This window comes from Callorhinus ursinus, unplaced genomic scaffold (genome assembly GCF_003265705.2).
Source record: "Callorhinus ursinus isolate GAN/ISIS: 27379988/994484 unplaced genomic scaffold, GSC_fseal_2.0 scaffold9, whole genome shotgun sequence".
Classification (NCBI taxonomy): domain Eukaryota; kingdom Metazoa; phylum Chordata; class Mammalia; order Carnivora; family Otariidae; genus Callorhinus; species Callorhinus ursinus.
In genome coordinates, this window is record NW_027397071.1 from 8659259 (window position 1) to 8666966 (window position 7708).

Sequence of the window (7708 nt, forward strand, 5' to 3'; positions counted from 1 at the left end):
CCATCCACTTTTTTCAAAGAAATGGAACAAATAATCCTAAAATTTGTATGGAACCAGAAGAGACCCCGAATAGCCAGAGGAATACTGAAAAAGAAAAGCAAAGCTGGCGGCATCACAGTTCCGGACTTCCAGCTCTATTACAAAGCTGTCATCATCAAGACAGTACGGTACTGGCACAAAAACAGACGCATAGATCAATGGAACAGAATAGAGAGCCCAGAAATGGACCCTCAACTCTATGGTCAACTTATTTTTGACAAAGCAGGAAAGAATGTCCAATGGCAAAAAGACAGTCTCTTCAACAAATGGTGTTGGGAAAATTGGACAGCCACATGCAGAAGAATGAAACTGGACCATTTCCTTACACCTCACACAAAAATAGACTCCAAATGGTTGAAGGACCTAAACGTGAGACAGGAGTCCATCCAAATCCTAAAGGAGAACACAGGTAGCAACCTTTTCGACCTTAGCCGCAGCAACTTCTTCCTAGAAACATCGCCAAAGGCACGGGAAGCCAGGGAAAAAATGAACTATTGGGATTTCATCAAGATAAAAAGCTTTTGCACAGCAAAAGAAACAGTCCACAAAACCAAAAGACAACCGACAGAATGGGAGAAAATATTTGCAAACGACATATCAGATAAAGGGCTAGTATCCAAAATCTATAAAGAACTTATCAAACTCAACACCCAAAGAACAAATAATCCAATCAAGAAATGGGCAGAAGACATGAACAGACATTTCTCCAAAGAAGACATCCAAATGGCCAACAGGCACATGAAAAAGTGCTCAACATCGCTCGGCATCAGGGAAATCCAAATCAAAACCTCAATGAGATACCACCTCACACCCGTCAGAATGGCTAAAATTAACAAGTCAGGGAACGACAGATGTTGGCGGGATGTGGAGAAAGGGGAACCCTCCTACACTGTTGGTGGGAATGCAAGCTGGTGCAACCCCTCTGGAAAACAGTATGGAGGTTCCTCAAACAGTTGAAATTAGAGCTACCGTTCGATCCAGCAATTGCACTACTGGGTATTTACCACAAAGATACAAATGTAGGGACCCGAAGGGGTACGTGTACCCCAATGTTTATAGCAGCAATGTCCACAATAGCCAAACTGTGGAAAGAGCCAAGATGCCCATCGACAGATGAATGGATAAAGAAGATGTGGTATATATACACAATGGAATATTATGCAGCCATCAAAAGGAATGAGATCTTGCCATTTGCAACGACGTGGATGGAACTGGAGGGTGTTATGCTGAGTGAAATAAGTCAATCAGAGAAAGACATGTATCACATGACCTCACTGATATGAGGAATTCTTAATCTCAGGAAACAAACTGAGTGTTACTGGAGTGGTTGGGGGTGGGAGGGATGGGATGGCTGGGTGATAGACATTGGGGAGGGTATGTGCTACGGTGAGCGCTGTGAATTGTGCAAGACTGTTGAATCACAGATCTGTACTTCTGAAACAAATAACGCAACATATTATAAGAAAAAAGGAAAAGAAGAAGATAACAGGAGAGGAAGAAAAGGGGAGTATGTCAGAGGGGGAGACGAACCATGAGAGATGATGGACTCTGAAAAACAAACTGAGGGTTCTAGAGGGGAGGGGGGTGGGGGGATGGGTTAGCCTGGTGATGGGTATTGAGGAGGGCACGTTCTGCATGGAGCACTGGGTGTTATGAACAAACAATGAATCATGGAACACTGCATCAAAAACTAATGATGTAATATATGGTGATTAACATAACAATAAAAAAATTAAAAAAAAAAAGGAGAATTACAGACCAATATCCCTGATGAACATGGATGCAAAAATTCTCACCAAAATACTAGCCAATAGGATCCAACAGTGCATTAAAAGGGTTACTCACCACTACTAAGTGGGATTTATCCCTGGGCTGCAAGTTTGGTTCAACATCTGCAAATCAATCAATGTGCTACAACACATTAATAAAAGAAAGAACAAGAACCATATGATCCTCTCAATAGATGCAGAATAGCATTTGACAAAGTACAGCATCCTTTCCTGATTAAAACTCTTCAGAGTATAGAGATAGAGGATGCATACCTCAATATCATAAAAACCATCTATGAAAAATCCACAGTGAATATCATTCTCAATGGGGAAAAACTGAGAGCTTCCCCCTAAGGTCAGGAACATGGCAGGGATGTCCACTATCACCACTGCTATTCAACATAGCATTAGAAGTCCTAGCCACAGCAATCAGACAACAAAAAGAAATAAAAGGCATCCAAATTGGCAAAGAAGAAGTCAAACTCTCACTCTGCAGATGATATGATACTGTATGTGGAAAACCCAAAAGACTCCCCCCAAAACTGCTAGAATTCATATAGGAATTCAGTAAAGTGGCAAGATATAAAATCAATGCACAGACATCAGTGGCATTCCTATACACCAACAAGACAGAAGAAAGAGAAATCAAGGAGTCGATCCCATTTACAACTGCACCCCAAAGCATAAGATACTTAGAAATAAATCTAACCAAAGAGGCAAAGGATCTGTACTCAGAAAACTATAAAATACTCATGAAAGAAATTGAGGAGGACACAAAGAAATGGAAAAACGTTCCATGCTCATGGATTGAAAGAACCAACATTGTGAAGATGTCAATGCTACCTAGAGCAATCTACACATTCAATGCAATCCCCATCAAAATACCATCCACTTTTTTCAAAGAAATGGAACAAATAATCCTAAAATTTGTATGGAACCAGAAGAGACCCCGAATAGCCAGAGGAATGTTGAAAAAGAAAAGCAAAGCTGATGGCATCACAATTCCAGACTTCCAGCTCTATTACAAAGCTGTCATCATCAAGACAGTATGGTACTGGCACAAAAACAGACATATAGATCAAAGGAGCAGAATAGAGAGCCCAGAAATGGATCCTCAACTCTATGGTCAACTCACCTTCAACAAAGCAGGAAAGAAGGTCCAATGGAAAAAAGACAGTCTCTTCAACAAATGGTGTTGGGAAAATTGGACAGCCACATGCAGAAGAATGAAACTGGACCATTTCCTTACACTACACACAAAAATAGACTCAAAATGGATGAAAGACCTAAATGTGAGACAGAAGTCCATCAAAATCCTAAAGGAGAACAAAGGCAGCAACCTCTTTGACCTCAGCCGCAGAAAGTTCTTCCTAGAAACATCGCCAAAGGCAAGGGAAGCAAGGGCAAAAATGAACTATTGCAACTTCATCAAGATAAAAAGCTTTTGCACAGTGAAGGAAACAGTCAACAAAACCAAAAGACAACCAAAAGAATGGGAGAAGATATTTGCAAATGACATATCAGATAAAGGGTTAGTATCCAAGATCTATAAAGAACTTATCAAACTCAACACCCAAAGAACAAATGATCCAATCAAGAAATGGGCAGACATTTCTGCAAAGAAGACATCCAAATGGCCAACAGACACATGAAAAAGTGCTCAACATCGCTCGGCATCAAGGAAATAGAAATCAAAACCAGAATGAGATACCACCTTACACCAGTCAGAATGGCTAAAATTAATGAGTCAGGAAATGACAGATGTTGGCAAGGATGTGGAGAAAGGGGAACCGTCCTACATGTAGGTGGGAATGCAAGCTGTTGCAGCCACTCTGGAAAACAGTATGGAGGTTCTTCAAAAAGTTGAAAATAGAGCTACCGTACAACCCAGCAATTGCACTACTGGGTATTTACCCCAAAGTTACAAATGCAGTGATCCGAAGGGGCACCTCCACCCCAATGTTTATAGTAGCAATGTCCACAATAACAAAACTATGGAAAGAGCCCAGATGTCCATCAACAGATGAATGGATAAAGAAGATGTGGTATATATATACAATGGAATATTATGCAGCCATCAAAAGGAATGAAATCTTGCCATTTGCAATGACGTGGTTGGAACTGGAGGGTATTATGCTGAGTGAAATAAGTCAATCAGAGAAAGACATGTATCATATGATCTCACTGATATGAGGAATTCTTAATCTCAGGAAACATACTGAGGATTGCTGGAGTGGTGGGGGGTGGTAGGGTTGGGGTGGCTGGATAATAGACATTGGGGAAGTTATGTGCTATGGTGAGCGCTGTGAATTGTGTAAGACTGATGAATCACAGACCTGTACCTCTGAAACAAATAATACATTATATGTTAAAAAAAAAAAAAGAAAAGAAAAAGAAGAAGATGGGATGGAAAAATGAAGGGGGGGATTCGGAGGGGGAGACGAACCATGAGAGACTATGGACTCTGAGAAACACACTGAGGGTTCTATATGGGAGGGGGTGGGGAGATGGTTTAGCTTGGTAATGGGTATTAAAGAGGGCACATACTGAATGGAGCACTGGGTGTTAAATGCAAACAATGAATCATGGAACACTATATCAAAAATTAATAATGTAATGTATGGTGATTAACATAACATAATAAAATAAAATTTAAAAAAAAAGAAGTAGTACAGCTTTACTTCCAAGGTACATCATAAAAATGTCAAACAACTTGCACCTGGTTTTCTTGGGGTGATCGTTCTAAAGGAAGATTACTATGCTGTAGGGACCACATGGAGGCACTTCATCAACAGTCCCACCCCAGATTCCAGCCAATAGCCAGCACCAACTTCCAGCCTGTGAGGAAGCCATCTTGGGGTCCAATGGAGTCTTAGTTACTGAAGACCCAGTTGACAACTCAATTCAACTGCATTGAAGACTCCAAGCAAGAACTGTTCAGCTGAGGTCTTCTCGAATTTCTGAACCATAAAATCATTAGTAAATTAAATTAATGTAGGGACCAGTTGTTATGCAGCAATAGTAACCCACATACTGATTAAAAACCAAAAAGAGAAAATATAAATTTCCAATATCAGGAATGAAGAAGACAACACTAAAGGTATTACACACATTAAAAGGAAAATACATTATGGAAAACTCCATGCCAATATATTTGGCAATTTAGATTGACTACATTTCTTTGATGACACAAATTACCAAAACTGATACAAGACAGAAAATCTAAAGCCATATATCCAAATGATAATGAAAGGAAATTAAATTCAAGTCTTCCCATAAAGGAAACTCCAATTCCAGACAGTTCAACAATAAATTCAATCAAATATTTAAGGAAGAAATAATACTAATATTTACATAAACTCAGAAAATATAGCAGCTAAATAGGTACACTTTCTAACTCACCTTAAGAGGCCAGCACAATCTTGATATCAAAGGCAAAGATATTATTAAAAAATAAACTTCAGACCATTAGACCTTCATCAACCTAGATGCAAATATTGCTTTTTTCTAAATGCAAATATTATTAACAAAATGTTAGCAAATAATATTGAGGAATCTATGAAAAGATCACACTACCTAAGTGAGTTTATCCCAGAAACACAAAGTTCGTTAAACATTGAAAGGTAAATTAAGTTCAATATATAAAAACCAATTGATATAGTAGCCATTCATGTATCAACTGATATAGATACCATTTATAATAGTATCAGAAAGATAAACTATCTAGGATTAAGTCTAATGAAAAATGTGCAAGATGCATTCACTGAAAACTACAAAACATTGCCAAGAGAAACTGAAAAAAACTTAGTGAGTGGAGATATATGCCATATCCATGATTGCAGGACTCAATATTAACACAGACTTTTTTTCCAAATTAATCTATAGGTGAAATGAAATACCAATCAAAATGTCACAGACTCTTTTTTTTCCCCAGACTTTTTAAAAGAATGTTTTGGCTGATTCTAAGAGTTTTATGGAAATATGAAGGATCTAGAATGGTTAAAAGAACCTTTAAAAAGTTAAGAAAAGTTGGAAGACTTATGCTACTTGATTTCAAGAACTACAGTAAGAATGTGGTAAGCAAGTTGTGTGATGGCTGGAATAAGGATAGGCAAATAGACCCAAAGGAACAGAATACAGAGTCCAAAAATAGTTCCACGCAAATGAAGGCATTTGACTTTTGACCAAAGCCCAACGTTGATTCTATGGGGAAGAAAATTCTTTTCAGCAAGTAGTACTGGAAAAATGATGTCTACCTGGAATAAAACAAACCTGACTCTCTGTTTCACACTTTACACAAACAAAATTTGGGATGGATCATAGACCTAAATACAAAATCTAGAACCATAAAACTTCAAGAAGAAAGCAGAGGAGAATACCTTTTTATTCTTCTATACCTTGAGGAAAGCATAGATTATTGTGGACCCAAAAATCACTAGGAATATAAGAAAAAATATTTCATAAATATTAAAAAATCAATGTACTTCATAAATATTAAAATTTCTGCTCATCAAAAATCACTACTAAGAAAACGAATAGGAAAATGACTGGGAAAAAATATTTGAAATCCATATGTGTGACAAAGGACTTATATCCAAAATATATAAAGAATTCCTACAAATCAAGAATAAAGGATAACAATTTGGTTTAAACAAGCAATAGATTTGAACAGATGCTTCACAGAAGGAGATATATAAGTGTCCAATAAGCACATGAAAAAGTGCTCAACATCATGAGTCATCAGAGAAACATAAATTAAAACCACAGTGAGGTACCATTTCACATCTACTAGAATGGCTAAAAATCATAAAGATTGATAACACCAACTCAAGAGGTGAAGACATGAAACAGCTAGAATTGCCATGCAGTGCTCATGAGAGAAGCTAAAATGTTACAACCACTTTGGATAACTGGCTGTCCTTATAAATTTAAACATGAATCTACCTGTGACCCAAATATTACACTCCTAGATATTTATCCCCAAGAAACAGAAAAACAAAAAATGCCCTCAAACGGCTTCTACAAGAATGTTGAGAGGAATCTTACTTATAAGAGCCAAAAATTATAAGCAGCCATAATGTGACAGGGGAATGGTTAAGCAAATTGAATTATCTTCATCCAGTGGACTACTATTTAACAGTAAAGAGGAATGTACTACCGGCATATGCGGTACTACTGGCATGGCAGTTCTCAACGATATGCTGAGTGAAAGAAGTGAAGCACAAAAGAGTACATACTTCCTGATTATACTGTATGATTTCATTTATGAAGTTCAAGAACAGGCACAACTCATCTGTGGGTATGATGATCAGAAACTGCCTCTGGTGGTTGGGGAGATAGGGGATTGAATATAAACGGGCACGTGGAAACTCTCTGGAGTAAGGGAAACATGTATCTGGTTTGGTAAATACATAGGTATGCATAAACTGTTGTCAGAACTCATCAAACTGAACACTTAAGGTCTGTGCCTTGTGTTAGATGTAAATGGTACCACAACTGAAGATGTGCACATTCGTGTAGACACACAAGAGCGCGCGTGTGCGCGCGCGCACATACACACGCACATACGCATCTTGTATCCCAGAATTCCCCAACATTTGGTGCGGGGGGAGAGGATTCAGTCTAACACTCCAGCTAAATGAAAACAAGAGAATTCTTTGTGAAACAGAACCAGAACACCCTGATCCCCACTCCCCCACCGCCCTCACTCCTGGCTCACGGGTGTGTCTGGCTGTGGTGGGTGAGTGGGCAGGTCTGGGGACAGACACCACAGATCAGACAGGGCAGGGCTAGCAGAGCTGTCTTCTCTCCTCCAAGGTCTGTTAAGGCTCCCCTCATTGTCTAGGCCAGGTGCACTGTTTTGGTCTGGGCTCGCACACTGATGTTTTCCTCTTCTCTAT